This window comes from Micrasema longulum, unplaced genomic scaffold (assembly GCF_059751315.1).
Source record: "Micrasema longulum isolate JH-2025_06_02 unplaced genomic scaffold, ASM5975131v1 h1tg001297l, whole genome shotgun sequence".
NCBI lineage: Eukaryota > Metazoa > Arthropoda > Insecta > Trichoptera > Brachycentridae > Micrasema > Micrasema longulum.
This window is the reverse complement of record NW_028278484.1, coordinates 64,056-76,029: the sequence shown is the minus strand read 5'-3', so window position 1 is coordinate 76,029 and position 11,974 is coordinate 64,056. Positions and strand designations below refer to the sequence as shown.

The following is an 11,974-nucleotide window of genomic DNA, read 5'->3' as shown; positions in this document are numbered from 1 at the left end:
TTCGAGCGTTTACAGGGCTTATGACCTGTCATTGGCTGGGTTAAGTGGCCACTTTATGTAGGTACTACAACATTCCCCATTACGCTTATTTAGCGAATATCCACACCAGGTAACATTTTTGGTTTTTGTATATATGCTACGAATCAAGAACCCATCCACAAGCGAGTTGGAAGCGCCATCTATGCATTGATATTGAAGTAAGTATACCTACTCCCGTCTTGGGAGAAAATCCAGATTTGTGTGCAGGTACACGAACCAAAAAATGTTAGAAACCTTATATATTAATTCTCGATGAACAGTTATTTATAATGCGGGTATATTATTGTTTTATAGATGTTGCTATGACAATTCAATCGTTACTATTTATCGATTAATGATGTACCGTTTTCGGAATGTTTTGCTTAGCGGGAATGTTCCCCGTAACTTCCCGGGAACATTCCAAACAGCCTGAACCTTACGGAAATTAAAAAATATGTCCGCGCTCCAGCGCCCGGTAACGTTCCCGAGTAAGTTAGGCTTAAATTTCGCTTGGATACCACCCGTGGGACTGGTTTTATTTTCGTAGTTATAAGCTACGTCTTAGAGTCCGTCGTTTAATCGGTGGTACTTTTAAGTTTTAAAAAAGGAAAAAGGCAAAAAGGTTGTTTCATAAAAGTTAAATGGTTTGATGACAAAACAATGTTACATATTCAATTAGTAAACAAATAATTTTAAAAAATACAAACCTTAAATTTGTAAAAACCTGAGCAACTGATTCACAATTAAACCAACTGTTTTTACTTATATTTAATAAAAAATTTAAATATCTTAATTTGAACTTGTGTATAAGTACTTTTAATAATAAAACTATCAGAAAATAAGTAATTTAGTTGGTTTTTGTTGTAAAATGGAAGTATATTTTTTTCCAAAATGTTATTTTTCTCATCTTACGTACTAACCTAGTTATGTCAAATAATTATAAGTGAATTTACATTTGCATTATTCAAATTTATTTTTTTCGTAAATTCGAACTTTATTAAATTTATGAACGAATTTTATTTTATGAATGACGAAAGTAAAGTTTACTGTAAAAATTGTGTCAATGTAATAATAATGTTAAATAACCAGTGTTTCAGGAATGTTTCGAGTCTAGCGGGAATGTTTCGGGAATATTCCTGCTCCGGGAATTTACTCTTTTGGGAATATACCCGTGGCACATCATTAATATAAACAGTAACTTAATAATTACTATTTTTAGTTTTGTCATAAATCTTTTGAGTCGAACGTATTTAATAAAACCTGCATACTTATAATAAAATCAGGCGAAATAAATCTGTTGCGACATTCCTCTTATTCTCTAAATATAAGTAAATAATATTAAGAATTCAGAATTATCTTATTAGGATTTGTCCCGGATAACGAAAGCGTGTAGTTTTTATATTTCTACGAGATGTTAAAAATAATAGCAATTGTAGCCTAAATTTATAAAATGGATCGCCCCCGGGTGGGCTCGAACCACCAACCTTTCGGTTAACAGCCGAACGCGCTACCCATTGCGCCACGGAGGCTAGGTGTGCAATTGTACAAATATATCAATAATAAATTGCAACATATGAGTATTTCATAATAAATAATCTCTTAGGAAAAATAATTATATTATGCACACAGAGTTCTTATCATTTGGTAAATTGATAACACAAATAGTGGAAAATTATCTTGTTATGTTGCATTACGCAATATCTATGTTATTTTTAGTTCGATTTTTTATTGTAAATAAACGTATAAAAAACTATAGGTTTGAACAAAACTTTTTTTGTTTGATTTTATCTTTGTCCGGATGGATAAAGAACAAAGTTCTGTTTGTAAAATAGGTTCAGAATCTTGGTCGAGTGTTTTCGACTCTATAGCTGCTCTCAGGGAAACATTTTTAAAAATTAAGTCGAGTCTAGCGAAATTCGATTCGTGGGTTAGCAAGTACGCCCACTTTAAAAAAAAATAAAAATCAACAACGTTTTGCGTATGTTAAAATGTTTGTAGAAAGGCTGGATTTCACTCCTTAACTCCTTAGGGAGCTATTAGGATTGAAATTTTTAAACTTATAATTTAAGAAATCAAACACTGATTTGAGTCAACTGAACACCAGTGGCGGCTTTCCCCAATGTCCATTGGGTCAATGACTCCCTAAAATTTGCCACTAACTAAAATAATTTACTTAAAATACAATATAAAGAACGTATATAATACAATGCAATTAATGGATCATGAAGATTAAGCTTCATGTTTTTATAGATGTTATCTAGAATACTATTAAGCACGTGCGCCGCCAAATATTCATGTTACGTCGAATGCGCAGGTCATTTTTGTAAAGCTAGAGTTTCCTAGGACAGCGGTGCCCGTATTTTAACGGCCGTAGTGAACGGTGATGCAGTGGACAGCCGTCGTAAAGGTGACTAAAGTGTGGTTTTCTAGGAAAACGGTGTTATCAACACCATTTAACACAGTTTTCCTAGGAAACCACTCTCTAATCACCTTTACGACGGCTGTCCACTGCATCACCGTTCACTACGGCCGTTAAAATACGGGCACCGCTGTCCTAGGAAACCCTAGCTTAACTGTCCCAAAGCTAATGTCTTATCTCTAGATTTCCTCAGGATAAGTAAAGAGATGAAACGTTCCGTGCGTACATGAACATCGGAACATTTCACCAAAAATTAGTTCGTTCGCGGGCATTGTCCCGGGAGATAACAATATGAAACAAGGAAGATAAGAACAAGATTGATATTAATCATATGATATTGGCATTGGTCTTGACTGGAATTGATACGATGATAAATTAATTCCTCTGTATTTACATACTTACACAAGGACGAATGCTTAATGGAAAGGATTAACATAAGCTTATATTTTCTCGTCCCTTTTACAAGATGTTCAAGTACCTAGTGTTTGTTAGGGTCCTGTTTTGTGTGCACTAAACTCATATTGTCTCAATTTTTATTGGCGGAATTACGATGACGGCAGTTGAGAGTGAAGGATGTTTTCGACGCTAAAGCGAATTAAGACCCTTTTAAGAAACTTACTATATTATGGATATTGTGGAAAAAATGTTTTGATAGATCATTTTTAAAATAAAGTTGTTAAAAATATGTTATTACAAATACGCGACATGCTTATAAATTAAAACGGTCACTAACAAAGTTCAAATTTAAAACGAATGATGCTATCTCAGAGGGTGCTCAATACAACGACTCGTTTTCGCGGGAACTTGAAATTATAAATTTAAATGTAGTTTTTATGCGACTAATAAGAACTATTCTTTTTTTTTTTAAAACGATATATCCCTATTCTGAAACAGTAACAATGCTCTGTCAAAAAACACGCAATAATTTTCAATGTTTCGCGAAATTGAATAAAAACTGGATTATTAATACATATTTATACTCCTCCGTACAACATCGAGTACCTACCTTCAATTACTAAAATCCGACGAGGTTTTATTTTATATGAATTTTCACATTTAGTGTAAAGATGTGTTGGCGTTTGAACATAGGTGTAATTTCAACAGGTGTTTTGTTTTCGCTGTGAAGTGAAGAATGAGAAATTTTATTTTAACACAATTTTAGTAAAAGTAAAGGTGTTTCTTTTGCACCTTTTTGGGTCACGAAGATTTAATATGATTATTTTCTTTTAGCTGACTCTTTTCTCGTACTGATTTCTCCATCTTCAAATAGAATTAGCATACTTTAGAATGTTTTTTTATTTTGTATAAAAAGGTAGTTAACAATGCTTATAGAATTGATAAAAAATAAACATAAATACATTCGGAAACATTAAAAATCCATACAGCCATACAAAGGTACAGTTTTTTTTTTTTTTTTTGTAGCTGCAAATTATTTGTACCTTGCTTTTGTTATGTGCAAGGTTTTATCGAATATATTTATCTTTAGGTTATATTTAGTTGACTAACATTTTTCACAGTAGATAACAATAATAAAAATAAAGCAGAATCAGAATAAACAAAATAACTCTAGAAACATAATATAAACAAATAATAAAAAATAAAAAAATCATAAAAGTTGGACACAAAAAAACAAAAGGAGCTAGATACCACTATTTAATAACTGAGCCTGCTTGATCGTCCCTGTAATGAATCGAACAGTCTCTTTTCGTGTTTCATTACAGTTCAGAAGCTCAGCTAGGTTATTGGTCGCAGCAATCCGAGTGTTTACTTTGCATTCAAGCTCCCACCTCGGCCTATCAAACATTGGACAGTATATAAGAAGAAGTTCTATAGTCTGCTCAGTGATGCCATCACATGGACAGCAACTATCGTCTCGCAGCCCAAAGCGATGCAGATATTCCCTCATGCATCCATGTCCCGAGAGAGCCTGAGTTAATTCATATGTAGGCGTTTCATGCTTCCAAAATGTTTTGGCCTCGTCTGTGCTTCTCAAAAGTTGCTTGATCCACATATTGGCAGTTTTTTCTTCATAAATTTTCCTCCACTCATTTGATTTATCCTTTGAAAGGGACCACCTTACATGGCTTATTGGCTTCATCAAAGTTTGGCCTCACTTTGTAAGTCCAAGTATTTACAGGGCTAATGACATCTCATTCGGTGTTTACTTTATACACTGGATACATAATTCTTAATCTTAGGGAATGGAATCCAAACTTGTCTACAAATGTTTGGACATATTTTTTATTTAATTTAATTGAATTATTTTTGCACCACAACAGGCCAGGAGGCCCAATTACAGTGGTAAATTACATCACAGAATACCCAGGCTTCAGAAAAATCACATTTTTAATTTTTGTGTTCTCAACGGAAATCAAACCCGGAACTTTCCGTACGTGAGTCAAGCGTCTTGACCACTACACCACGGAGGCCACCTTTAATTAAAAATACCGTTGGTTTAATTATCGTTTTCGACCAATAATATCATAGAAAGTAGGCATGTTGATTCATATTTTAGTTAAGCTCAATCAATTTTGATATGCATCTGTTGAGATACTACAACAAAAAAACCATCACGTCATTTTCTCGTAGTAGTAAGTAGAGAGGGTATAACGCCACCTCACTACATCTTTTCATTAGGATTTAGCTCCCTCTACTATTTCTTAATCCTACGCCCATTTTTACGTTTTTTTCTGCAATCAACATATGTATTGAAAATATTTTAGCCGCTTTTTCGTTATATATTTGATATTATCTTCGATACTTCAGTTTGCGAATTCACCAACTCCGTTTCTTGTCAAAATACCTAATTATGGTATTTTGTTCTCTGCATTATGCAAATGATAAATGTGATAAAAATTGTGTTGTAAGGTAATCGTCTTATATATATACATATACACACAAACATGTAATCATATATGTATTAATGTATGTGTACATATGAGTTTTTATACATATATTTTTTGTAATTTATCACTTTTTTTTATTTTTTACATACAGTTTTTCAAAATTTGGGTTTTAAGCCAGAGTTCTTAAGAATTTTACAATGTTATAGGTTTCCTAGTCAAGGTTTTAAAAAAAAAGATAACTTTTAATAACTATTATTCAATAAGTCCACTTTTATTTACAACACATTGTCAAATTCATACAATACTCACACACACCCTCAGACACCCTATTTACTCACCCCAACACAATATATACACTCACCTTTACTAACATGTACAATAATAATACTGGAACAGTCAAGCAAGTTCTTAGCATCAATATTAATAATCTGTTACAATAAAAGATCCTCATAATGTAATTGAGACACATTTTATACACGTATTTCTACCGTTTTGTAGCAACAATTCACGGCCAGTGTAAACTTGTAATGCCTTATTAAACAGACTTCATGAACTCGGCAATAGTTATTCCCACGTATCTGATATATTTAGTGTAGGGTATTGTTCCTATAAAACAAACATTTTGAACTTTTTCAAAGATGGTGAATGGTAATTTTAATTAATTTTTTACACATTTCATAATATATACATTTTTTTGATCACTTTGCCCGGCCGTATGAAACAGTACATACTATTTTCTTGTTATATTACTTTAAAATATTTTAATATTTATTCTGTTTTTTACATTTATTCTTAAATTGTTTTAACTTTCTAATAAACATGTTGTATAATTTTTAGGTTAATTTTTTTTGTATATCTTGTATGATTTTTAGGTTAAATTTTTGTATAAATCCTGGGTAAAAGAAAATTTTTATTTAAAAAAAAATAAATATGAAGCCAAAAAATGTTAACATTATAATTTTTTTGTAAAAAAATTGCCGTTTACGTTATTAAAATAAAAAAAAATCTTCTCTTTCCAACCTTCTAGCAAGCCTCTAAAATAGAGCCTTAGCGGGTTATTTCATCGAAAAATACATTTATTTATTTTTATTTTATTTATTTATTTATTTAATCCAATATAAAATACAATACAAATACATAGTTAACAAAAATGTCTATACAATAGGTAGGTACATTCAATATATATATATTTTTATGGATATAGCCACTCCACTGGCCCACAGGCACGTTCAGGAGTGTCAGTGTATTTTTTATTCATACATAATTGTACATAATTTCACATCAATTGTGTAAAAATTTAAAAGAAATAAAAAAAAAAAAAAAAATTAAAACATATCTACATCAATAAAACGAGAAAGGATTTTCAAGAAACTATAATTACATTCTTATATATGAAACATATTCCTCAGCTTCCTGTCTAGTCTTTTTAGTAATCCATTTATATACTCTAGCTTTGAAAATATTGTTTTTCATTTTGTTCGCCAATATGTCCTTGCTTAAAAAGTTGTATAGCTTAGGGGCCAGAAACGTATAATGCCTTTGTCCGTAATTTGTTTTTTTCTTTGGGAGCAGAAGTATTGTCTTTTGTCTTTGCCTAGTGTCGTAAATTTGTTGTCCGTCATTATGTCTGTCAGGATTTTGATGGAAATGTCTTAAAATTGTCTTTATGTATATTTGTCTTATTGTTATCATAGGTAATCCATTTAAATTATGTAGTTTTTAACATCCTTGTAAAGTTATTTTATTTTATTTTATTAACATAAACGGCAAATCTGCCTTTTACAAATATTTATAATATTAACATATTTGGCTTAATATTTTTTTTTTTCAAAAACATGAATTTTAAAAACAAGATTTGAAAAAAAAAAAAATTACACCAAAAATTATACATGATTTATATTAAAAAAATAGCCTAAAAATTATACAGCATATTCAGTAGAAAGTTTAAATAATAAAATAAAAAAATCACAGTAAAACAACAAGAAAATCATAAGTACTGTTTCTCACAGTTAGGCAAAGTGAACAAAAAATTGTACATAAAATGCATGAATAAATAAATATAATTACCATTCACCATCTTTGAAAAAGTTCAAAAGGTTTGTTCTATAGGAACATTACCCTACACTTAATATATCAGATTCGTGGGAACAACTATTGCCGAGTTCATGAAGTCTATTTAATACTGCATTACAAGTATACACTGTCCGTGAATTGTTGCTACAAAACGGTGGCACCTGTCTAGTCATTCTTCCAGGCACTCTGAAGTTGATGAGAGATAACAGTTCAGGGCAATCCCATATTGAATTTACAATTTTGAATAAATTTAAAAGGTCTATAATTTTTCTTCTATCGTTAAGTTATGAAATGAATATGAAATTAGCAAATAAACGCCCACTCCATAGTACACTAGTACAATAGTTAACCAAAAAAACATTAACTCACACGCGCAATATTATTTCAACCGGGTACCAGGAGTTATATGGTAGTACTTAACTAGGGGATGGAAACTGAAACACAATACCGCGTAGTTTACTTTAACACATAATATATTATTACATCTACATAATATATGTAATAGTATACGACAAGTCTGATCAAATAAGCGTTAACATAATTTCACCGGGCGCGGGCGTAATGTACTGCGTACACTTCTCATTCTGTAACGTATTGCTATGAAAATATAGCTTTAATTAGAGACATACCGAGGAATTGTGTTAAAGGAGAGGTTTATCTCTTAAGGGGGCAGTTTACTTGCTACAGTCGTCTGAAAATATATTTTGATGCGACCGAAAAAACTTAATTTTGTAGTTTCCCGCTGTAGTCGTGATGGGCGTGAACAGCCAAAAAATGTTCACTGCTAAAATGATTTTAAATCTACAGACGTCTTAAAATGGTAACTGTAGAGACTTATCTCTTTTTGAATCCATGTTTGCTCCCTAGTTTTTTTAAAAAAATATTTTTTTTTAATTAAAATTATTCATTGATAAACCCTAACGGGTTACTAAATACATTTCACAAAATATTTTTACTTTTAAAATTCATATTCTACTGTTAAGAATAATATTTTTTACATTTTTTGTAAAGGTTTTATGAGTCTTTTGTTTAGTTTTGTCTGGTAGTTTATTGTATTATTTCAGTCCATGGTTTATTAGTCTCGATTGTCCTTTTCTCGTTGTAAAAGGCTGCATATTATATTTTTCTGATATTCTCGTATTGTGTTCATGTTTACTACAGTTTTTTTCAAGTTTTAATTCTTCGTCTACAATTACATCAGTGGCTGATTTTTGAATAAGTTTTAAGGATTCAAGTTTAAAGAGTTTAGTTACATTCAATTGTTTAGTTTGTTTAAAAAGTTCTTTAGTTGCTGTTAGATAGAGTAGGTCATATACTAACTTCAATATTTTATTTTGCTGTCTTTGTAGTCTATTTATGTCATTTTGATTTCCTGTTCCCCATAGAAGTTGCATACAACATATTTAAGTTTTTACATAGGCTTTATACATTAATTATTTTTTCCTTTTTTGGAACAAAGTTTTTGATTTAAAAAAAAGACTCGATAATGTCGCCACTTTGCTAATTAAATTGTTGATATGAATTTTCCAAGTCAATTGTCTGTCTATTGTTAGTCCTTAGTATTTAACATGTTCAATTTCAGTTGAAGCATCTGGTGGCCACGAAATCTCTCCAGGCCTCTCTGTCTGTGGCCAACTCCCGTGTATCCTCACAAGTCAGATGCGCGGCGCATAGTTCATAAGCGAATTGCCGACGAACTGTCAGCTTTGGGCTTCCGAGACTTGTAAAGTAGGCAAGAGTAGTTATGGCTTTCGGGAGATGCATCCATAACATATGACCTAGCAAGCCGAATCGTCTCTGCTTGATGACGGTTGCCACCGGAGGTTGCAGCGTCCGTTGCCTTATCTCTACATTCCAACATTGTCATTAGATACACAAAAAATATTAATTTGTCTAAATTTTTCGGATCGATAAATTTGCTTTTTTATAATATTTATTACAATTTTATTTTAAACAAAACATGGTTTTGTGCCAGTTAATTGAACTACAATCATAAATATGCAATAACAAACTCATTTGATAAAAAAGGAGATTACTTGAAATGAGAAAGTTAGAACAGTCACTGAAGCAAAATCTCAAGATAATGCTTCATCGATATAAAATATTTTTAGAAAAACGATCAACATTTTGTGCTTAGATCATGTTTTGAGGTTAAAAGACGAAGAAAGGCAAGTATAATAAAGTCGTTACCTCTCGTAAAATGTAAAAAAAATATTCAAAAGGGTAAGAACTTATTAGATTTATATTTATTGACGTTTTCATGAACCATTTTTATAGCGCAATACAATATACACAGCATGAACATATTATAAGTTAATGTTTTGAATAGTACAGTTTCCATAATCTTAGATTGGTGTGATCGAAGTTGGAGAACTTCGGTTGCTAGAATTAAAACACCCCCCTTAATATCCCGATGAACTTAGTTCTTGTGGTATTTTAAAGGTATTAACATCTTCTTTGTTCAAAGTTCTAAAACAAGGTGTGACACTATGTACCTATATACGGTTTTCAGATAAGTAGGAAAATGAAGTTTCCTACTGGGTACCTACATTCTCAGTACTAATTGCAAACTTATCCAATCCTGAAACGTCAGGTTTCGAATTCCTCATATTTCCGTTATCATTGTTTTTATATTTCATTAAAATATCTAACCATCGAATAATAACATAATTATAATTCAAGTATATTTAATACTACACTTATGCTTTTATTATGATTATGAAATTATTACTATTTATTATACTTACTTATTACTATTTATTATTAAAATTTCTAAATGTAAAACTAAATCTTTTCAAAATTTATTTGTAAATAGAACCTGCCATATGTGTAATCAGAAATTAAATTGTATTGATATTAATAACATATCTTTAACTTCCTTTAAAAGTGAAATTTCCAAAAATAATTCAAGTTATGATGTTGCGCCTTGAATCCGCAGCCTATATTATGCAGGTTATGTGCAGTTCTGTATGTAGGCACATAATAAATAAACACTGTATGGTCAACTATAGTTGTATTATTTATTGTAATGTGCAACTGTGTGACCAATATTCATTTACATTTCTAGTAATAAGTTAAGTTTTGTATGATTAGTTATTTTATGTTATGTATAATTTTTATGTGACAACATTTACAATAACAATATTATGTGGAAGCCTCTAATTGGACTTTATGATGTGTATTTATGGTATAATTGATTCTTATAAATGTATAAATGTCTGTTGGCTTTCCAATGAAATAAAATTAAATTAAAAAAATATATATATTAATTCATTAATTAGACGCACACATAAATATTATGATCATAATATAAATGTAGAATTTTTGAACCGAACATTGAGTTGTTACAGAAAATATCTTCATGGATTTGAGTATTGGGAAAAGTCGCTGAATGTATTTTTTGTTATTTTTTTTTTTTTTGTAAATAATGTTAATTGTACATTAGCGGGCTTATTGCTAAATGGCAATTTTTTTCAAAACATTTAATCAAATAAAATACTATTTTTTATGATTCAAGTTACAAAACATATTCAATGGAAAATTAAAATTAAAAGATCCGTAGATATATAAAGATAGAAATAACTGGATTTGTAATGTATGGGAGCGAAGTATAGAATTGGAAAAATAATTTATTTTATTTATTTGGATAACCAACAGCTATGATTATCATATATTTATATAACAAAACAAATAACAAATAAGCCAATTACAGGTTTTCACAAGTAGCATCACAGTAAGTTAAAAAAGATTCTCGAACATAAAATGAATAGTAATTAAATGTAAATTTAAAAGAAAAGAAAAAAATACTACGAGTTATTTCGAAAGCAAACGCCGCACGTTATTAAGATTATTTTCAAATAAATCTATGTTAAATGATTTATTAATTACATTAAAATTATTAAAAGTTCGCCATAAATATGAATTTTGCCTATAATTAGATGAAACAAGAGGTATGTGAAGAAGAGGGTTATTTCTTAAAACTTTGGAAGGAACATTGATAGAAAGTTTGCAAAGTAGTTCAGGACAGTCAATTGAACCAGAGGCAATTTTAAGTAAATAAATTATATCCGCTATTTCACGACGTTTTTGCAGAGGCAGTAGGTGGTGTTTTTTACATATATGAATATACTGGTCAGATTTAAACTGAAGTTTCAACCGGAAACACATGAACTTTACGAATTTTTTTTGAATATTTTCAATGCGTGATATCTGCACATTGTACATAGGATTCCATATTTGTGATGCATATTCTAAGTTGCTTCGCACTAATGTACAGTAAAGGATTTTAAGTGTCTTTGCCATAGTGAACGACGTAGAGCTACGCATAACAAAGCCAAGCGCACGCGATGACTTTTTTATGATGCTGTCAACATGGGTGTCAAAAAGTAATTTACTATCATGGAAGACACCTAGATCCTTTACACATAATGAGCGTTGGAGGTTTTGACCCTTAAGCACATAGTTAGTACGTAAAAAATTTACTTTGCGACTAAATGTAATAACTGAACACTTAGAAGGATTAAGGTCCAAGCAGTTGGAGTTGCAGTAATCCTCTAGACGGTCGAGATCTGACTGCAGATCAAAGACGTCAGCTGGGGTCTTGATTGTTGCAAAAATT

At 30.7% G+C, this 11,974-nt stretch overlaps 1 non-coding gene across 1 annotated transcript; it reads right to left on the bottom strand.

Annotated features, from left to right (window-relative positions):
• Positions 1 to 1,474: 1,474 nt before the first annotated feature.
• TRNAN-GUU (transfer RNA asparagine (anticodon GUU)) lies at positions 1,475 to 1,547 on the bottom strand. The gene has a single exon. It is a non-coding gene; the product is annotated as a tRNA-Asn (tRNA).
• Between the last annotated feature and the right edge of the window lie 10,427 nt (positions 1,548 to 11,974).